Source organism: Hyperolius riggenbachi, chromosome 1, assembly GCF_040937935.1.
Source record: "Hyperolius riggenbachi isolate aHypRig1 chromosome 1, aHypRig1.pri, whole genome shotgun sequence".
NCBI lineage: Eukaryota > Metazoa > Chordata > Amphibia > Anura > Hyperoliidae > Hyperolius > Hyperolius riggenbachi.
Genome location: NC_090646.1, coordinates 560,947,254 through 560,970,128, shown reverse-complemented (window position 1 = coordinate 560,970,128; position 22,875 = coordinate 560,947,254). Strand labels below are relative to the sequence as shown.

General features: G+C 44.1%; 1 long non-coding RNA gene across 1 annotated transcript; it reads right to left on the bottom strand.

Moving 5' to 3' along the window:
* Nucleotides 1-16,672: 16,672 nt before the first annotated feature.
* Nucleotides 16,673-22,707, bottom strand: LOC137557518 (uncharacterized). The gene is made up of 3 exons (XR_011029585.1): nt 22,561-22,707; nt 17,017-17,183; nt 16,673-16,931 (listed from the first exon to the last, which is right to left on the bottom strand). It is a non-coding gene; the product is annotated as an uncharacterized lncRNA (long non-coding RNA).
* Between the last annotated feature and the right edge of the window lie 168 nt (nt 22,708-22,875).

Below are 22,875 nucleotides of genomic sequence, written 5' to 3'. Positions count from 1 at the left end.
TAAAATAGTCTGCAAGAAGAAATTCCGCAGCATATTGGATGGAGGACATGATCTACTCCTACTCGCATCTGTCCATTGAAATGCCTCTGATTAAGTTTACAATACAGTCTCTGTGTAGTATTCAGTTACGGTCTACAAATATTATATTGCATTTTAACCACTTAAGGACTGCAGTCTTAAAACCCTTTAAAGAGAACCCGAGGCGGGGTTCTTACATCGCAATCCCCATACAGAGGCTGGGTCTGCCTATAGAGCCCAGCCTCTGTTGCTATATAGCTTCCCCCAAAGCCCCCTCCTGCGTGCTGCGAGACCCCATAAAACTCAGCCGCGCTATGCGGCTGTGTTTACCTCACTAATGTCAGTCTCTGCTTTCCCCCGCCTCCTGCATCGCTCTGGTCCCCGCCCACGTCCCTTCCCTCCAATCAGCGGCGAGGGAAGGGACGTGGGCGGGGACCGGAGCGATTCAGGAGGCAGGGGAGCGGCGAGACTGGCATTAGTGAGGTAAACACAGCACGCTGCGACACGCTGCTTGTCGACAGCACGGCTGTGATTAATGGGGTCTCACAGCGCACAGGGGGGGCTTTGGAGGAAGCTATATAGCAACAGAGGCTGGGCTTTATAGGCAGACCCAGCCTCTGTATGGGGATTGCGATGTAAGAACCCCGCCTTGGGTTCTCTTTAAGGACCCCCTGTATGTTTGTCAGCATGCAGACAGCTTATGCTGGTGTATGCGCATGGTGCACATGGACACATAAAGTTAGCTCCCTTGTGCGATTGGTAAGATGCACTGTCTTTCCCAGGAGAGGAAGTTAGGATGTGTGCTCCTAATCCATTGATAGGTTTGATGCAATGAATGTGTTTGCATGTCTGCACTATGCATGTTACAGGGCCAGAGTTAGGACACCTATGTTTACCTGGGTACTTCTGCGCAGTATAGGTGACTAAGCATAAGAATGCATCCTTCTGTGAACTAAAACCCTGGCTTTTAATTTAGCTGTAGGGATAACAGTTGTGCCTGGATGAGTAAATCTGTGAATGCATTTGTTTGAACATTTGCATGTGAGTGTGCGAAGGGTTAATTGATTTTTGCTGTTTCTAGCCACACCCCCTTCAGCACCTCCCTTTCCCTAAAAATTTATTTAATGTCCTAACTAGAGGCGATGTGCCTGGATATATGTATGTTTATTCTTATCGTTGACCCCTGTGGCTAGGGTCTAATTCGGTGCACTCCCCCCTTCCCCTGTATGTTTGTCAGCATGCAGACAGCTTATGCTGGTGTATGCGCATGGTGCACATGGACACATAAAGTTAGCTCCCTTGTGCGATTGGTAAGATGCACTGTCTTTCCCAGGAGAGGAAGTTAGGATGTGTGCTCCTAATCCATTGATAGGTTTGATGCAATGAATGTGTTTGCATGTCTGCACTATGCATGTTACAGGGCCAGAGTTAGGACACCTATGTTTACCTGGGTACTTCTGCGCAGTATAGGTGACTAAGCATAAGAATGCATCCTTCTGTGAACTAAAACCCTGGCTTTTAATTTAGCTGTAGGGATAACAGTTGTGCCTGGATGAGTAAATCTGTGAATGCATTTGTTTGAACATTTGCATGTGAGTGTGCGAAGGGTTAATTGATTTTTGCTGTTTCTAGCCACACCCCCTTCAGCACCTCCCTTTCCCTAAAAATTTATTTAATGTCCTAACTAGAGGCGATGTGCCTGGATATATGTATGTTTATTCTTATCATTGACCCCTGTGGCTAGGGTCTAATTCGGGCGTACGTACGAAAAGGGCGTCGGGAAAAAAGGGCGCGTGGTATAAACGATAAATGGAAATATCGTTTATAGAAATTATTGTGTAGAATTTCGTTTATAAATAGTGATTTAAAAATGTATAAATCACTAAATAATGTGTATGAGATCGGCAATTCTTAAAACGTTAATCTTCCCTGTTTGTAAAGTGAAACTTATATTTTCGTTTATTAAAAACCCTCCCTGTACCTATCCCTAACCCCTAGACTCCCTGTTGGTGCCTAAACCTAAGACCCCCCTGTTGGTGCCTAACCCTAAGACCCCCCTGTTGGTGCCTAACCCTAAGACCCCCCTGTTGGTGCCTAAACCTAAGACCCCCCTGTTAGTGCCTAAACCTAAGACCCCCCTGTAGGTGCCTAACCCTAAGACCCCCCTGTAGGTGCCTAACCCTAAGACCCCCCTGTTGGTGCCTAAACCTAAGACCCCCCTGTTAGTGCCTAAACCTAAGACCCCCCTGTAGGTGCCTAAACCTAAGACCCCCCTGTTGGTGCCTAAACCTAAAACCCCCTATGGATAATAATGTTTTACAGACATGAATAAATAAAGAATGTAAAGAAAAAAAATGTAAATTATTTTTTTGGGTGGATAATAATGTGTTAGAAATGTTTTAGAAATAGTGATTTATTATCTTCATAAACGTTATTCGTCACGGGCTCATTTTCTAAACTTAAATCATCACAAACATAGTTATAAATCCTTAAAAATCTCCGGGCGCCGTTATAAATCCTTAAAAATCTCCGGCGCCTTATTTTCCCCGTTCAGCGCCCATTAAACGATATTTATAATGAAAGTGAATGGGGCGCCCTTTTTGTCCACTTGTCTCATGCGCCCAAATCTACTGCTTCCCTAATTCGGTGCACTCCCCCCTTCCCCTGTATGTTTGTCAGCATGCAGACAGCTTATGCTGGTGTATGCGCATGGTGCACATGGACACATAAAGTTAGCTCCCTTGTGCGATTGGTAAGATGCACTGTCTTTCCCAGGAGAGGAAGTTAGGATGTGTGCTCCTAATCCATTGATAGGTTTGATGCAATGAATGTGTTTGCATGTCTGCACTATGCATGTTACAGGGCCAGAGTTAGGACACCTATGTTTACCTGGGTACTTCTGCGCAGTATAGGTGACTAAGCATAAGAATGCATCCTTCTGTGAACTAAAACCCTGGCTTTTAATTTAGCTGTAGGGATAACAGTTGTGCCTGGATGAGTAAATCTGTGAATGCATTTGTTTGAACATTTGCATGTGAGTGTGCGAAGGGTTAATTGATTTTTGCTCTTTAAGGACCAGACACTTTTTTCCATTCAGACCACTGCAGCTTTAACGGTTTATTGCTCGGTCATACAACCTACCACCTAAATGAATTTTACCTCCTTTTCTTGTCACTAATACAGCTTTCTTTTGGTGCTATTTGATTGCTGCTGTGATTTTTAGTTTTTATTATATTCATCAAAAAAGACATGAATTTTGTCAAAAAAAGATTTTTTTTTTTTAACTTTCTGTGCTGACATTTTTCAAATAAAGTAAAATTATTATATACATTTTTATCCAAATTTATTGTGCTACATGTCTTTGATACAAAAAATCCAATAAGTATATTGGTAAATATTTATTGGTTTGGGTAAAAATTATAGCGTTTACAAACCATGGTGCAAAAAGTGAATTTTCCCATTTTGAAGCACCTCTGACTTTCCTGAGCACCTGTCATGTTTCATGAGGTGCTAGAATTCCAGGATAGTATAAATACCCCCCAAATTACCCCATTTTGGAAAGAATACATCCCAAAGTATTCACTAAGAGGCATGGTGAGTTCATAGAAGATTTTATTTTTTGTCACAAGTTAGCGGAAAATGACACTTTGTGACAAAAAAAATAAAATAAAATAAAAGTTTCCATTTCTGCTAACTTGTGACAAAAAAAAAAAAAAAAAAAAAGAAATCTGCCACGGACTCACCATGCCCCTCTCTGAATACTTTGGGGTGTCTACTTTCCAAAATGGTGTCATTTGTGGGGTGTGTTTACTGTCCTGGCATTTTGGGGGGTGCTAAATTGTAAGCATCCCTGTAAAGCCTAAAGGAGCTCATAGGACTTTGGGCCCCTTAGCGCACCTAGGCTGCACAAAAGTGTCACACATGTGGTATCGACATACTCAGGAGAAATAGTATAATGTGTTCTGGAGTGTATTTTTACACATACCCCTGCTGAGAGAAATATCTCTGTAAATGAGATTGATCTGATCTGATCTGATGGGTAGCAGTCACAGGTGGTGACAGGGGGTGATTGATGTGTGATTGATGAGTGATTAGAGGGGAGAACAGATGTAAATAATGCACTGGGGAGGTGATCGGGGGGGGGGTGGGGTGGGGGGGGGGTCTGAGAGCGATCTGAGGGTGTGGGTGGGTAATTGGGTGCCCGCAAGGGGCAGATTAGGGTCTGATCTGATGGGTAGCAGTGGCAGGGGGTGATTGATGGGTGATTGATGGGTAATTAGTGGGTGTTTAGAGGAGAGAACAGATGAAACCAGGACGAATTGCACAAAAAGAAAGCTGCTTTGTTCCCTTTAAATACATCATAGCAAAAAATCTTGAATTCCAAAGTAGTTGGATTTTAAATCCAAAATTTGATCATATTTACAACATTCAGAATACAAAATTTCCCTTACCGCCTGTAGTAGTACTCATTGATTATATTTAGTGCAACTGCAAACCCCTTATCCCTGTGAGAAAACGCGGAAAAGCCGCCGCATGTGCCAAGAGCAAGGCGGCTGACTCCGCGTCCGATGCGGCGGTTTGCACGCATAGACACGCGTCTGGTAGTGTGGTGGAATGCGGAACAGCCGCCACATGTCTTGACGGCAAAGCGACTGTTTCCGCGTCCAACGTGGCGGTTTGCATGCAGCAGCGTGCGCTTGGTGTGGCTGGGTCTGTTAGTGCACATAGGCAGATGGAGAGCTGCGCGTGCGCGGGCCTGAACTCAGGACCTTTATACCAGCAGGAGAAGTGTCAGCTGATCAGGAAGATCAGCTGATTCCTGCAGGACTCATGATTGGCTGAATGGCTTGGGCGGGGCGGCAGAGTCCAGCAACTATATATTCTGCTGCTTGTCAGTTGTTGGTTGTCTGCCATTGCGATCACTACGTGGTAGCACTCAGACCTTTTGCTAAAATCTGTGTTGTTATTTCTCTGTTATACTTCAGACTAGTTCCAGGGTGTTGATGATCAAGGAACTCACACCCAAGACTAGGGAACTGTATTATCATTCTGTTATACTTCAGACTAGTTCCAGGGTGTTGATGATCAAGGAACTCACACCCAAGACTAGGGAACTGTATTACCACTCTGTTATATATCAGACTAGTTCCAGGGTGTTGATGATCACGGCATTGTTATTATTTGTTATGACTTCCTGCTTTCCTGACCACTCTCTTGATCTCTGAATTGGTACTTCGCTATATCTGATACTCTGCTTGTCCTTGGATTCCGATTCTGTCTCCTGTCTTTGTACCTGATCTGTCTGTCTATTGCCGACCTGGCCTGTCCGACCTCGAGAACTATTTCCCCTGTTGGGAGATAGTTCACAGACCTGTCAGTGACACTTCACCCCTGGTGTCACTCACACTCTGGTCCTTCCCACTCTCAGCCTGGCTCCGCCCCTTGGGGAGCCTCAGGCCATTGGAAGGAATCTGTTCTTTAGGCATTACCTCCTTGCCTTGCACCCTCTGTACGGGTGCTCTCCTCAAAGTATTACTGTTGCACCAAACACTCAGATATTACTCATGTGCCTAGAGGTTAGAGATATATCTGATTATCGGTGATACTGCAGATCATCTATAATCGGGTATATATCTGTATTCTTGGTGATACTGCAGATCACCGGTAATCAGACCCTCTCTGTGTTACACCGATCGTTACAGAATGGCAGACCGAACCCAAATGGACGCACTGCATAGCCATGTTGAAGTCCTGACCACCGCGGTAAACCAACTTTCCGCGGCAGTTTTGAACCAACAGACCCAGATATGTCAGATATTTGGGGCTATTTCAGAACTTCAATCAGTGCGATCTCCTCTTAGCACAGACATACGTATGTCTGTACCTGAAACATTTTCTGGCAACAGATCTGATTTTCGGAACTTTAGAAATAGAGTGTTATCATACTTTGAGTTAAGGCCTAATTCGTCTGGAACCGAGGCACAAAGAATTACGTTCATTAAGACTCTGTTGTCAGGGGATTCCCAGACCTGGGCATATGGTCTTCCTATTGGGCATCAGGCCCTGGCCTCGGTTGATGAATTTTTTGAGGCTATGGCTATGATTTACGATGACCCAAACATCGCCTCGACTTCTGAACGGAAGCTCAAGCTTCTGCGTCAGGGCAAAGGTCCGGTGGAAAATTATGCTGCGGAGTTCAGGAGGTGGGCAGTCTCGGCTAGATGGGACGCATTCGCCCTCCTAGACTGTTTTTTGGCCGGATTGTCAGATACTATTCATGAGGTAATGATAGGCCATCCTGAGCCCGAATCATTGGATGAGGCAATCTCTTTGGCCATACAGATAAATCGCCGTTTGCGCCACCAGAGACAGGTTCGTGGTAGAGTGGCCAGAAGGTCTATCTTACACGACTCTTCTCGGTCTCCCTCACCTCCAGGCGAACCTATGCAAATTGGGTACACAAGGTTGAGTCTGGGGGAAAAGAGTCGCAGGAGCCCAAAGAAGAACGCTTTACATGGTTCCACTAGGCCAGACAAATGCTATCGCCTAGGATTAGTCAAAATCATAGGTGAGCAGGGTTCATCCCTGAACGATGGTCAGCTGATCCTTCCTTGTTCGGTTACGTGGGAAGGTCGGACCAAGTCCGCAGAAGCCATGGTGGACTCGGGTTCGTCAGCGAACCTCATCGATTACAATTTTGCCAAAAGTCTGGGGATACCGTTATCTGCACCCGACCAGCAGATTTCGGTCACTGCAGTGGACGACTCTCCATTGCGCAGTGCCCAGTTTCTTTCCCAAACCCCCCTACTATCATGTTGTTTAGGGGCAGTGCATGAAGAGAGTTTACAGTTCCTGGTCCTGCCGATGAAGGGCTCTGCTGTTGTTCTCGGTATGCCCTGGTTACAGCTTCACTCACCGCTGATTGACTGGGCTTCAGGACAGCTACTGAACTGGTCAGCCCACTGTTAGGAACACTGTTTGAAGAGGGGTGAGGCAGATAAAACCAAGATACAGGTCGCAGGAAAGACAGGACAGTGTATAGATATTTCTAATGGTTCCGGTTCCTCACGGTTATCTCTCATGCATAAATCTGATAGCAAAAGCCCCAAAGCAGACACTTTAGACAGGGGTTTTGGGCCCAAAACCATTCTACCACCGAAAAAACAGGCTGACAAGAAATCATTTTCTGTATCCCTGCCCAGGTCAGCGCTGCATGTGGATTCCACTCCCTCCCTCCCTGGGTTGATTGATGACCGGCCTGAGTATGAGATAAAGAGGAAATTCTCTAACTTACATCCTGGAAAGCCAGGAAGGAGATGTCCGGAGTCCACTCCTCAGGGGGGGGGGGTACTGTGAGAAAACGCGGAAAAGCCGCCGCATGTGCCAAGAGCAAGGCAGCTGACTCCGCGTCCGACCCGGCGGTTTGCACGCATAGACACGCGTCTGGTAGTGTGGTGGAATGCGGAAAAGCCGCCGCATGTCTTGACGGCAAAGCGACTGTTTCCGCGTCCAACGCGGTGGTTTGGATGCAGCAGCGTGCGCTTGGTGTGGCTGGGTCTGTTAGTGCACATAGGCAGATGGAGAGCTACGCGCGCGGGCCTGAACTCAGGACCTTTATACCAGCAGGGGAAGTGTCAGCTAATCAGGAAGATCAGCTGATTCCTGCAGGACTCATGATTGGCTGAATGGCTTGGGCGGGGCGGCAGAGTCCAGCAACTATATATTCTGCTGCTTGTCAGTTGCTGGTTGTCTGCCATTGCGATCACTACGTGGTAGCACTCAGACCTTTCCATTGAATTTTTTTTTGTGTAATTAGATGTGTTATCGTCCACAATGTACTTTATACAGTTTACAGGGCTTTTTCTCTGGTTTACAGGGTTCTACTTTGGATCAAAACTATGCTGATTAATATGGAAGTATCTATGCAAAGCTCACATGCAAAACATTCAGAACATGCTGTACCAGTCTGAAATGTTCCTAGATTAATTATTGCACAAATATTTATCCAATGCCGAGAAAGGCTTAAATGCTCGTGCTCATTCAATTCTCTTTACACTTGCTATCATTACAGAACAGAAGTAGGGAACTGCCTTTTAATTCCGTTGGCAAACACAGCTTCTGTGGTCAAAATTCAATTCAAAGCACAACTACAAACAATTTCCGACATTTCAAAGTAGTCTTTGAATGTGTGAACAGTTTAAGCACTGAAAAGTTTAACTAGAGCTTAAATTTGACTTTTTTTTACGTTTTTCAGTAAAACATCTTTTTAACATCATCTTCATGTTCACAAAACTCTGGACTTCTGAAATAAATTGAAGTTGATCTTATTTTCGGAAAAAGTGAAACTTTTCCCACTCACTACTTTGCTATGGTGTTAGTAATTAGTAAGATACAGTCACAAGAAATTAAGGTCTGGGATTCTGAAAGAACTTCTTTTTCTCCCATTATTGAACATTCAACACTTTTTGAACTCTCTTCATTTTTTTTGTACACATCATTAAATGCATTTACGCTACAAAAAAAGATACTACGGGCCTGGAGCAGTAAAGCCCAGTAGGGTTGCCGTGTGCAGAGAGCATGGCAATTTTAGCTTACTAGGGCAGGCGGACTGCTGACCGTTAACCCTTAGTGCCATGTGTGTTACAGGGTTAATGTGCATGTTGCTATGGAAACACTTGGCATATCGCACATTACCTAGCAATAGGCACATTACCCCAGTAGAGGTAATATAGTAACATAAATCTTCTATCAAACCATCATTAAAATCATTATAGTAACCTCATTAGGTTAGGATATTACAAATGTCTGACTACCACACTTCTATAACAGAACTAACCCAACCCTTTCCCTACCACCCTTCCCTCCCTCCCTCTCTCCTTCCCTCCCTCTCTCCTTCCCTCCCTCCCTCTCTCCCTCCCTCCGTCCCTCCTGACATCTCTGGATACCCATGTCACTGTTTTTTTTAGGTGCCTCCAGTGCCCAATTTTCCATCTTAGCCATTATTTCCAGCTCTTGTCATGAACACCTATGGCGGCTCCCCATTTCCTCCGTTCCTCTGAGTCCAAAATTGTCCATTTCAGTAAATGTGACGAAAATTTATTCAGGTACCTTTTTAAATGTTTTGCTTAAAAGACCACTATCACGAAAAAACGTAAAAATTTAAAATAATGTAAACACAGACAAATAAAAAGTACGTTTCTTCCAGAGTAAAATGAGCCATAAATGACTGTATGTAGTAGAAATCTGACAGAACCAACAGGTTTTGGACTAGCCCATCGCCTCATGGGGGATTTTCAGGGTTTTGTTTATTTTACAAAGCAGTAGTTGTTCTGCCAAACTGCCACAAATGTGTGCAAACAGGTGGGGGGCAGTCTGCATCTTTATATAAATCCTTTTCAGGGATTGTCTCTTTAGAAATAATAAAAGCCATGCAGAGAATCCCCTATGAAGAGATGGACTAGTCCAAAACCTGTCGGTTCTGTCAGATCTCTGCTGCTCTTAATGCATTTGTATCCTCCCACCTGGACCACTGCAATGCCCTGTTCATGGGATCTACAGATAAGGTTCTGCGCCCCTTACAGCTAGTACAGAATGCTGCAGCCAGACTCCTAGCCAATGCCTCCCGCAGCTCACACATCACCCCAGTACTGCAAACATTTCACTGGTTGCCAGTAAAATGGAGAATCAATTTTAAGATCTGCCTGCTGACATTCAAGGCTCTAAACCACATGGGACCCAAATACATAGCGGATCTATTGGAACTTTATGCCCCTCCACGCACCCTCCGCTCTGCCAACAAGATGAAACTGGTTATTCCCAGGATACACATTTGGTGCTCGGGCCGTTTCCTATGCTGGAACTCACTTCTACAATCAGTACGAGAGGCTCCTTCTCTGGACAGCTTTAAAAAAAGGCTAAAAACTCACCTCTTTTCCCGAGCCTTTGAGACTGCATAACGCAGGGTCACAGTGCTTTGAGTCCCCAGGGAGAAAAGCGCTATATAAATATTATTGTTATTGTTAGTGTTAGTGTAAGTGACAGCAAAATAGGAGAAAAGTCATTTATGGCTCATTTTACTACAAGAAACATGCTTCTTATTTGTATGTGTTTACATGTATTTTAAATTGTACAATTTTCGCGATAGTGGTCCTTTAAAACGTTGATATGTGGGAAGTGTCAATTCCTGCATACAGCCTCAGTGGAGGAAAAAGTAACCACTGTACCTATTGATTACAGGTACGTGGTTATTTTAAAAAAATTGAAAAATATTTTAATAGAAAACAATGGTGCTTTTTATTTATCGAAAACAATACGGAAACTGCTTTGGTTATTTACTTCTTTTTTATCTAACGTCTGTAAAATCATGAACTATAGAACAGTGTCATCGAGTTTTCTAAACTTGGGCCAAAGTAATATTTTGAAATATGTTTTCAATGACCCATTTTTCACAATTAGAACTGCAAGAAATGGAAGAGCATGCAACTGAATCATGCTGGGAAGCCTAATGTTGTTTTAGAAGTAATCAATTTTAGCCGAATCTTGTGGCTTATGAAAGGAATGAAAACTACAAATAATGCTTCATTGCAATTAAATTTCTGACAACAACTGCGGCTGAGTAATTGCTTTAGTACTACAATGCACACCTTAACTCTGAGTGCTTTCTTTAAATAAAAATTGATTTTTAAATGTATATTGCTTCAAGCCGTGCAATTTAGAATTGTTTAAGAAATACGGCAAGTAAAATAGGTATTGAACACATCAACATTTTTCTCCGTAAATATATTTCTGACTTGGCTGTTGACAGGAAGTTTACACCAAATGTCCGCAACAACCCAAATCATCCACACATACAAAGAAATCAGAACAAAGAAGTCCATAAATTAAGTTACGTGTAGTCAAGTGAAATTACTAAGTATTGAACAAATGAAGAAAACAAGGTGTGAAAAGGCATGCAACGCCAATAAATGAGCTGAAATCTGTCCGTATTTAGAAAGTAGTTGTAAAATGTATGGCCTAAAATAAGGTTTCTCATCACCAAGGTATCAAACAAGAAACATCCCACGATGGATAAAAGCAAAGAGCTCTCTCAAGACCATTGCATACTTATTGTAGCAAAACATACTGATGGCACTGGTTACCAGTGTATTTGTAAGCTTTTGAATATTCCAGGGAGCACCGTTGGGGTTATAATCCGATGAAAGTGAAATCAACATTATTTCACCATACATTGGCCATAACCATGTGTTCCTTGTAAGATTTCAGTAGAGTAAAAAAAAATCTGAAAAATCACCCAAGAACAAAGGACAACTCCCAGAGAGCTTCAGAAAAACCTAGAATCAGCAGGTACAGTTATTTCAAGTAAAATAACCAGTAAAGCACTCAACCGATAAGGACTCTACGCATGTTCACTGGTCGAAACTTCACCGGTGGAGAAAAAGCATGTTAAAGTTTGTTCCTTTTTGAAAATTAAAGATTCCTTTTTACTAATTCTTGTTTGAGTCATCACAGGAGGTAAGAAACCTTGTCTTATTAATTTGTATGTTTTTGGGACAATAACAAGAGAATGTGTTGTTAGCCTATAGACTTGCAATGTGTCTGTACAGAACATGGCACTGAACTGTCGGCTGAGGGATCAAGTCCCGATCCTTGCAGTCAGCTGTAACTGCATATACACATCTTAACCTGACAATCTCCGGGGCTCTTACTATGTAGTCAAGGCTACTCCACTTGCACAGTTTTCTTTGGTGATCCTTTTTTCAACTTGCAAAGCCGAGCTTTTCTGAAGCCTTAAAGTGAACCCGAGGTGAGAGTGATATGGAGGTTGAGATGTTTATTTCCTTTTAAAGGACTTCCGAGGCCAAATGACAAAAAAAGGTTAATTACCTGCATCATCTTTTAAGGCACGGAGTATGCCGTCCGCGCCCTCCGTGCCGATCCGTCGGGTCCCCCTGCTCATTAGCCCCCTGGGCCGGCTCCCGACCCCACGGCCCGGGTCGGGCTCTCCTGTCTTTCCTAAAATGGCCACATGATCTGGCCGCGGTTGCGCAGTCCACATAGCCGCGAGTGCGGCTGCGCAGCTCTAGCGCCACCCCCCCCCCCCCCCCCCCTGATCCACGCAACTGGTAATGCTTAAAAGGAAATACATTTGGCAGCCTCCATATCACCCTCACTTTAAAGTGACCCTCCGGACTAAAAATCTACTCAGCTGTACTGAAAAGGCTTGGTGTTTCTTTAACAGTTTCACAGCATCAGAACTTTGTTTTTCTTGCCAAAGCATCATTTTTAGCTGCATTTTTAGCTAAGCTCCACCCATCAAAGAAAACTGCCAGGTGGTTTTTCCCTGATGCTGTGCAAAGCATGACGGGATTTCTTATGTTGTTGTTCACATTGCCTAGGAACTGGGAAGGGTGATCAGCACACAGGACAGTTGGAACTGTGTCTCATGCTCTCTGTCACCTCCTTTCAACCTAAAATATGGCTGCCCTCATGAAATCAAACATTTGCCTGTTCTTTTAAAACAGAGTGGGTAAGAGATTATATTACCTATCTATTTTAATTAACATAACTAATGTAACTTAATGACAGTATGTTTGTTTAGGCTGAAGTTCCTCTTTAAGCTTAGGGCAGGTTTACAGTGAATGCACTGCACCAGGCAGACAGAGGCATACTAGGCACTTTATGTTATTTCACCAATTCAGATACATATTTTTTTATCCTTGGGCAGACGAGATAAGTCCGATGAGTTATTTGCAAGTTTGTACCCTTTGTGTTCTATAATGGTACCGCCAGCTGACAGTATCTAATTGTAGAGTTCAAGTTGCTGTGCAGCATCTGGAGATGGATACATTTTTAACAACCAATATGTTGCATTAATATAACGCACAAGCTGCCTTTTACATCTCCTCTGCCAGCTTCCATGCCGAGCATCAGTGGAAAAAATAATAAATGCTTTTGAATTTCATTTTCTTGACACTGGAACAAGTGAGAACTCCCCGGGAACAGGTTTGTGTGGCTGTCACTCAGTGCTGAGAGGCTGTTATGGCAACACACTCAGAATCAGAATGCTTCAAGCCTTCAATCGGGCGTCGCCTTTTATGCGCCTTTCATGGAACATTATTTTACATTCATTACGCACAACATGTTTTGTAAAAAAATAAATCAATTGTAATATTCTTTGAAAAGTAGGAAGAAAACCACCTGCTTTACCAATTCATAGCTCCCCAGCAGTTGTCAGCTGACTGCTTGTACCCAGTCACATGCAAAATATTGCGTACGTATTAGTGTACCGCCGCTAAACTGTGCGCAGGGTGAGCTGAATGACGGGTCACCCTGCCGTCGCTCAAATCCCCAGCGGTGTTAAATACTATTCCCCCTCCGAGTCGTCGCATCTTGCAGGGAGATGTCATTCAGGGCCCAGCGATTGGCAAAACCCTGAATTACCCTTATGTGCCCCATGCACTATAACATTGCTGCTATAGCGCCACCTAGTTTTGCTTCAAAAAGCCACATGTCCCTTCAGTCACATGGCTTTGAGGTGGGACAGTGATAGTTCTGCACATATCGTTTCTGGAATTTTGTGAATGTGGCCCTTAAAGTGAAAATAGAGGTATTTTTTTTTCTTTTTAGTAAATTGGGTTCTTTCTTTAATTACTTTCACTGCTTGTTACAACTAATTTCACATCCAGAAGGTCTGTGTGGTCTGTGTGGGGTCCTGCACCAGCCGCCGGATCAACTCTTCATGGATGTTACAGTGGAAACAATTCCCACAATTTACAGTATGCTTTGACTTGTCAGAATGGTAATACTTATATCAAACCTGTATTGCGGGGAAAAAATAGGAAAAAGGAATTCTTACCCCACTAGGGGAGATGCCTCTGTCACTTACAGTAGGTAGTAAAAATCTGACAGAACTGATGGGTTTTAGACTAGCCCACCTCCTCATGGGAGATTCTCAGGGTTTTCTTTGTTTTCAAAAGCACTTAGTGAATGGTAGTTGTTCTGCCCAACTGCCAAAAAAAGCGAGCAGCGAGCAGGGAGGCTGGCCAGCATCTTTGTATAAATCCTTTTTAGAGTGTCTTTAAAAAGAATAAAGTTCATGCTGAGAATCCCTCATGAAGAGATGAACTAGTCCATACCCTGTCAGTTCTTTCAATTTTTCTACTACTTACTGTAAGCAACATAGGAGAAAAATAATTTATGGCTCATTTTACTCTGGAAGAAATGTGTTTCTTATTTGTATGTGTTCACATGTATTAAATGTTACAATTTTCACGATAGTTGTCCTTTAATATCTTGCAGCGCCTCACTTGTCCAGAGGTGATGATGTAGATGGAGATCCCATTTTCACTTGGTTGCCAGTTCAGAAGCTTGTGTACAGGCAAGTAACAGCTGTTAGAAGACATGTCGGGCGGAAGAAACCGAGGGGAAAGAAGACCCTTGTCCCTGCCAACAGTTTGCCAGCAGTTCTGAATTATATTGTGAGCAGAATGTTACAATTGTTTGTTACATCAGGGAGAGATAGCAGTGCTTCCCAAGACAGGCTGCATCTGAATGATTAGCAGCATACTATAGGTGTGCAGAGCCTAATTATAGGCAGGATACACAACTTGCATTCAAAACAGATGCACCAAAATTAACATAATGGAGGATGTTACCTTCCAAAAACAGTTTTCATGCAGAGTGTTCCGTACTAGACTCTTCCACCCCAACATAGTGTGAACCTGGGGCAGCTGACCATAAAGTGGTTTACACATTTTTTTCAGCCAACAGGGAAGATTTGGCAGCGTGTCAGAGGGATTCTTAGAGTGTAACTGTCGGGTATAAAATCAAAAATATATTCTTTATTTTTATGTGGTAAACAAGTAATAAGGATGCTAACCAGGCAATCCAAAAGTTAAAATCACTATTACTTTTCTTGTTGATAAATACAATACAATAACATTTGTAAAGCGCTTTTTTCCCATAGGACTCAAAGCGCATAGTTGTGTCTCAGATCAAAATGATAATTCCACAGTTTACCTGACTCTTATTTGGTATACACAAAATTTGGTACACAAAAAGGAAGTTGCAGGGCATGCTGGGTTGTCCTTTTTTGCTTCTCTACTTTCCCTCAGACTTGACTAATGCAGCCTGATTGGCTGAAGCCTCTTTCCCTCCTGTTTTCCCCTCCCACACCTCTGTTCCTCTCTGATTGGCCAATATTTCTCATGCTGAGACAATACACTTTCTATAGCGAAGGATGGGCCATGCATACACCATCAGGCAGAGGAGAGTAAGGAAGGAAGTGACATCAGGATTGGCTTCAAAATAGCCACAGTTAAAATGGGAAAAGCTAAGAAGGATTTTCTTTTTTTTTGTACTGTAGAAAAATCACTAAAATGAAAACGTGGACAGTGCAATACATATGTTATGTACCGTAAGTAGAGCAAATATTTATCTACTTATATATGTTTTATTTTTCCTGAGATAGTATGGCCGACAGCTCATCTTTAAAGTGAATTCTGATTGACTGCAGTGTTGCTATACTTTGCCCTCTGTTTCTTTTCATTTTTATTGGACTCACGTCTCACATTGCTGAAGATGCTTTTCATGCTCATGTTATAGCATATTTAAAAACTTATAGTGCATGTGCAGTTATTTACTATTGCTGCTTGAATGACCCTCTGAAATTATGGCAAAAGCAATTTTATGCCTTTCTAAGGGTTGTATAAATATATTTATGTATAATGCAGTAAGAACTATATTTTATGCTCATGAAAGTTTTATTACAAGAAAAATGTCTATCCTCAATGGTCCAAGGTGGCTGAATTAGGCCGATGCTTTTCCGATTCTTCGCTCTGAAAGCCGTGGGTCAGTTTAATTTGCTGTTTTGCTGTGAGAAGCGGCACTTTGAGATGTAAAGTAAAGTTTGCAGTCATGGACTGACTGTTCATTAACTGCTGAGGCCATGAAAATGGAGATCATCTTTTGCACATGATGCCACTGTGATTTGTCTTGTGGGAAAGGCAATTTCGGTGTAATGTTCCTTAAAATATTGCACGGCCTGTTAGATACAATAAAAATGGACAAATATACAACATAATGGTCAACATTACACCCTTGTTTCATTTCCTTCTGTCCTCAGGCAATATGTTTCCAGTCATCTGTGCCTGAGGGAGCTTTTTTATGGGGAGGGAAAAAAAGGAGGGAAAAATGCACAGGACTTTATATATACAATCTTCCTATTGAGCCTTATAGATAATATCAGGCGTATGCTTTTATTTGCACTGGTGACTTACAGTGTTAGTGTTTTTATAGTTAAGTATGCTTGATTTAGAATTAAACAGAAAAAAAAGAAAAGAAAAATCAAACAAAATAAAAAGCGAGGGTACCTAATGTTAAACAGTCACCAGTCCGTGTAGCCCTCTTTCTTCCTTTGGGTAAGGATGATCAATGAAATGCAAATATTTCTGAGTTCATGCAGGATTATGTACATTTGTATGACAAGTTATGCAGCTTGAAAATGGACCAATTAATGTAAACCTTGTGGGACTTGATTGGTCCGTGTTCAAGCGGCATAAATATGCATACAAATTTACATGCACCACCACACTGAAAGGTACTGTTGCCTTTGTCTAATTTTTACGATGGGTATTGTAAGATGATGGGTGGCATTAGCAATATTGCATACCTTCCTACGGCTTCCTGGAGCTCAGACTACAGCAGCAGTGCAGACACACACCATCTTGGTCTGGCCCTCCTACTTTTACTTGAATATTTTTGCTATTTGTGTGTACACTTCTGGGTGGCATTGCTGATGCGCAGGATTCAGCAATCGCAAACACTCTAGTGAAAAAGGGCCCGAAGGGTCACTTATATCCAAATCTGCATTTGAAGGTCCTGGGGTCTCTTCATCAGGAAAACTGTCTTCAGTACTGTTAAAAAAGCATAATAGTAATAAACCTCACCTTATTCACTGTAAGCATCATGGCTTAGTCATTCATCAGTTCCAATACTTACACTCCAGTTTCCATATGTGGCTTGAGGAACTCCAAGAATTTTGAAAATTTGTATGGTTTGCATTTGCTAGCCCCAGCACCACTTCTTTCGACCTTTTTTTTGCCCGTCCAAATCTTTCTTATAAATATCATGAACTCCAGATTTCCATCTGGTCTTCGACTGTTAAACTGAAAAAGAACAATATATTAATGTAATTTATTGTTTTTTATTGTGAAAATTACTTGCAACAGGACATACATATGCAGCACTACAATTTTCACATACAGGTTGTCCAAGGCCACCATTCAAAACATAGTGTTGGATACCTGTAGATACATCTGGATGGAACTACTACAGAGGCAACTTCACATCCATGGACCGTGACCTTGGCTAAACACCCATGCACCTGCCTATCCCTGCACCTTCCTTGCTGATGAGGCCTTAGCTCTTTGTTATAATGCTATAAGGCCTTTTACAGATAGACAGCGGCGTCGCTAGGCCGTTTGATCCGGTGCAACGTCCACGAACCTGTTGCCATGGTGCCCCGGATCTATTATGGCCCCCGTGCCCCGCGAGCCGCCCTCAGACCTCAGATCACAGTGACTCCGCCCACCCTTTACTCCCTCTCACCCCCCGCTAGTCCCCCACACTACCCCCCGCCCGTTCATCTACGAACAGCAGCAGCTTACCAGCAGCTTGGAGACCAAAACTGCAGACCTCTCTCTTCCTCCTGCTGTTACCCCTAGTGACCGGCTTCTGCTAATGACGCTAATCGGGGAAAAAGCAGGAGGAAGAGAGAGGTCTGCGGCTTTGGTCTCCAGGCTCCACGCTGGAATCCAGGCAGAGGTAAGCTACCGCTGTTTGTAGATGAGCAGGGCGGATGTGCGGGGGACCAGTGGGGGGGGAGTTAGGGGGAAGTCCAACCCCTCTACCTATACTGAAAGCCCCTCTACCTATACTGAAAGCCCCATACCTATACCTACCTACCTACCTGTACTGAAAGCCCCATACCTATACATATCTACTTATACTGAAAGCCCCATACCTACCAACCTATACTGCAAGCCCCGTACCTGCCTACCTATACTGAAAGCCCCATTGCCTATACTGAAAGCCCCTCTACCTATACTGAAAGCCCCATACCTACCTACCTACAGTATACTGAAAGCCCCACACCTCTACCTACCTATACTGAGGACCCCTTACCTACCTACCTATACTGAAAGCCCCATACCTACCTATACTGAGGACCCCATACCTACCTACCTATACTGAAAGCCCCATACCTACCTACCTATACTGAAAGCCCCATACCTACCTACCTATATTGAAGGTCCCATGCCTATCTATACTGAAGCCCATACCTACCTACCTACCTATACTGAGGCTCCTATACCTTCTACCTATAATGAACCTACCTATACTTAGCTACCTATAATGAACTAAAGGCCCTTATACATACCTACCTACCTATACTGAAGGCCCCCTATACCTACCTACCTATACTGAAGGCCCCTATACCTACCTACCTATACTATCTATACTGAAGGCATCTATACCTAGGTACCTATTCTGAAGGCATCTACAGTATACCCAGCCCAGCCTAGCAAAGCCCCAGCAACGCAAAGCCCCCGGTCTCAGCAAAGCTAAGCCCCTGAGCCTCAACCCAGCAAAGCAAAGCCCCCAGCCCAGAAAAGCAAAACCCCAGGACCCTAGCCCAGCAAAGCAAAGCCCCCAGACCAGCAAAGCAAAGCCCCGTGGCCCCAGCCCAGCAAAGCAAAGCCCCCAGCAAAGCCTCTGATTCCCAGCCCTGCAAAGTGTACAGCCAAGCAAAGCTCCCAGCTCAGCAAAGCCTAGTAAAGCCCGCAGCCCAGCAAAGCGTCCAAAAATGCCCACACCCCAGTTATGCCTGCAGCAAATTGCCCAGCCCAGCAAAGCCCCCAGCAAATCACCCAGCAAAGCCCCAGGCCCAGCACCCGGCAAAGCCAGGCCGACACAACATCACCACCAGCAAGGCAGCCCAGCATCACCACCAGCAAGCCCAGCATAACCGCCAGCCAAGTACAGCACACAGGTCAGCCAGCCGAAAACAAGACAGACAGAAGCCAGGTGAGGGGCTTATTTATAACAAATACTGCCTATCGAATATATTTAAGTTACACCACTGCTATGTTCATGTACATTTGGCCCCACCTATGACCACACCCACTTTCCTCAGCATGACCACACCCATTGTTTCCTCTTGGTGCCCCGGATCTCCCAGGAACCTAGAAACGCCCCTTCAGATAGAATCATGCCAGTGAAGAAACAACATTTCAACATGACACTAAATAAAGCAAGGACATTTTTTAAATGCACCTTTGTCATTCTTGCTAACAAATGTGTGTGTGGGGGGAGGGGTATACCACACTGCCATGCAAATGTTACCTGCAAATGCAGTGGCGGTTGTCAAGGCTACCAGCCTCCTACTGTACTTTGTGACAAGAATGGAAGCAAATATAGTAGAGAATTAGGACACTCATTCCACAATTACTAACATTGGTGGTGTTATATAAAGAGGAATCCAGAGTGCACTAAATATTATAGAGCAGATGTGTCATTATTCCATCATTTCAGGTGTGCTGAGAGTGTTATAAATATGACATTGATTACCATGTTTTTGTTCAAAAGCCACATTTCAACATATTGGGCCTGATTCACAAAGCGGTGCAAAGTGTTTGCACGCGAGTGATAAGCCCCTTATCACGCCTAAACTCAGTTTAGGCATGATAAGAAGAAACTCGCGCGAATTTTCCGCGCAGCACCCGGCGCTTCGCACGAAGCTCCCATTAAGCCCTATGGGACTTTGCGCGCGTACGCGCGGTAGCTTCGCGCGAGTTAGAGCACAAAGCGGTGATAACTTTGCTAGTGCAAAGGTTATCACGCCTAAAGTCTTTTAGGCGTGATAACTGAGTTATCACCGCTTTGTGAATCGAGCCCATTGCATTATAGGATATTAATCCAAACTTTTGGTTAAAAAAATTATGTACTTTACAACACACATTGGGCTTGATTCACAAACCGGTGCTAACTGTTAGCACGGGCGTACTAAATAGTTGGCACGTGAAGTGCCGCACGCGGACTTTTCCGCACGCAAAGTCCCGTGATCGCAGCCACACATGTGTATGTGGTTCTGAGGCCTATTGCAGTCGTTATGCATATAACAAAGTGACAAGTAGAGATGGCCTGAACGGTTCGCCGGCGAACCGTTCCCGGCGAACTTCAGTGGTTCGCGTTCGCGGAGAACCACAAACTTTTCTGGACGTTCGATTCGTCCCCATAGTGCATCATTAGGGTCAACTTTGACCCTCTACATCACAGTCAGCAGGCACATAGTAGCCAATCTGGCTACACTCCCTCCTGGAGCCCCCCCCCCCCCCTTATAAAAGGCAGGCAGCATCAGGCATTGGACTCACTCATGTGCCTGCAGTAATTAGAGAAGGGAGAGCTGTTGTGCAGAGACCTATAGGGAAAGCTTAGTTAGGCTCTTGTAGGCTTCTTAGCTTGCTCCTTGCTGATTCTTATTGCTAAAAAAAAAAGCACCCCTCAACAGCTCTTTTGAGAGCTAATCTTGTTCTTGTGATCTATTTTTGTGTGTGTGTGTGTGTCCCACAGACACTTGTGTTGCATAGACAGCCTTGGTAATTCCTACTGTGTGTGCCACTGCCAGGCCCAGCACATTCAGTGACTACCTGTGTGTGTGACAGGTGCACATTGCAATACCCATCACTGCATATACCTACCTGTTGTTCACTTCAGTGCACCCACCTACCTACGTGAGTGCACGCAGTGTGATATACCACTCCGTGCATGCCTGTTAACTGCACCTGTGTGACTGCACATTGTATTAGTCAAGTCAGTGCATACCTTTCACTTCATCCCCCCCAATATGGACAAAAAAAGGCAGAGGCAGGCCACCTGGCAGGTCTGTTCGAGGTCGAGCTGTCGTGATTTCGTGCGGCCCTCGACCAAAGTACAGTGTTCAGAAGAAGGCACGTGCCATCAAACCCCAATATTGTCAGGACGTAGTTGACTATTTAACACAGAAGACCTCATCTTTCTCAGCTTCCGCACGGAAGCATGACGTATCTTCCTCCTCCTGCTTTGATTCTGGCACCCCACTTAACACTCAGTCGGCCGCCACCACCAAAGTGCCATCACCCCAGGGCTCAGCGGTGTGAAAAAAATGTTGTGTGTCTGCCTCAGATGAGAGCAATGTCTTCTGTACTCTCTGCCACCGAAAACTGAGCCGTGGAAAGACCAAGACCCGCGTAGGGATGACTCCCTTACAAAAGCACATGATTACAAAGCACAAACTGCAATGGGATGACACCCGAGGAAAAGCAGCACACAAAAGCAAAGCCACACCCCGCAGTGGAAGATACCAGGCCGCAATTTTTTCTCAAAAAAGGCGATACCTAAACTGTACCGTGATGTTGAAAGGCAAGTGGTGACATCTCTGGCACACAGCATTGGGTCAAGGGTCCATCTGACCACGGATGCCTGGTCTGCAAAGCACGCTCAGGCCTGCCCGAAGACTAAGTCAGTCCCCACACACAGCATCTCTGCCTGCATGCCGTGTGACTGCCTGCCCCAAGACTAAGTCGCTCTCGCTCCCCAAACAGCATCTCTGCCCGCAGGCTGCTTGAATGCCTTCTCCGCCACCACCAACAGGGTCCAGGTCCTCCAGTGGCAGCTATAATAATTTTTCTGGTGCGTGTACATGTGTTCCTAATTTTTCTGGCTGCACTGCAGCTGCAACAACAAAACAAAAGGCATGTACATGTGCCAATTCCCCTTCGTGATCATTACCTTGCCGCGTTGAAGGGGCTTGCATATCACAATGAAGCAATGACCGACGACTATATGAGTGTGTCTGGGATGGGGGGGGGGGGAGTAGCACACCCATGATAATAAGGTTGTTGCTTCATTGTGGACAGACCAGTTTTGATCAGCTGGACAGTCACTGTTCTGTCATTCAGCTACCTCAGCCTGGCGACCATATGGGCTGGAATGCCGCCATCACCTGCACTCTCGTCATGGTGCGCACCAGTCCAGCACGGCCGTCACTACACAAACATCTGTTTGCAGTCACTGCATACCTTTCACTGCATCTTTTTTTTTAAATCAGCCTTTATTAAACACTTTAAACCAAACATCATAATGTCATCATTTTTTTTTTGACAAACAGACAGAGCAGCAGTACAGTTTTGACTCGTAACGGATCAAACATCAAATCTCCAGATACTTTGGCAGTACTTCAGTGCGAACAAACAACAATTGTTAATTTAAACATCCCTATCAGTACAAAACATACATATCCCCTACAGAGATGGTGTACATAGAAGGTTTTTTTTATTGGACTGGGTTTAAGACCTTAATTCCCACCCTTATTTTTAGTTCTTAGCTAGATCCAGAGAACAATCTATCCTGTATTAAGGAGAACTCAGGGAGACCCGGGGTATCCAACCAGCCTGCCCAAATCATATCAAATTTCTGCTGAGCCTTTCTATGTAGATAAATTACCTTTTCCATTTTTAGATATGCATTGACTTGTTTAATCCAAGTGTCAACAGTTGGTGCATTTGGGTCCTTCCATATCGTTAAAATTAGTTTCCTAGCTTGAAACAGTAAGCGAATAATCATGGTTTGTATATGATCCTGGGCCTTTAATCCGACCGTTGAACCCAGAATACACAGTTGTATGTTTCTGTTTAACTGTTGATGGGAAACCGAATCTATAATGTCTAGAACTTCCTTCCAATACCTATGTAATTTGGGGCATCTCCACAGCATGTGTAACAGGTCCCCATGGTCCCTGTTGCACCTGGGGCAAGTTGG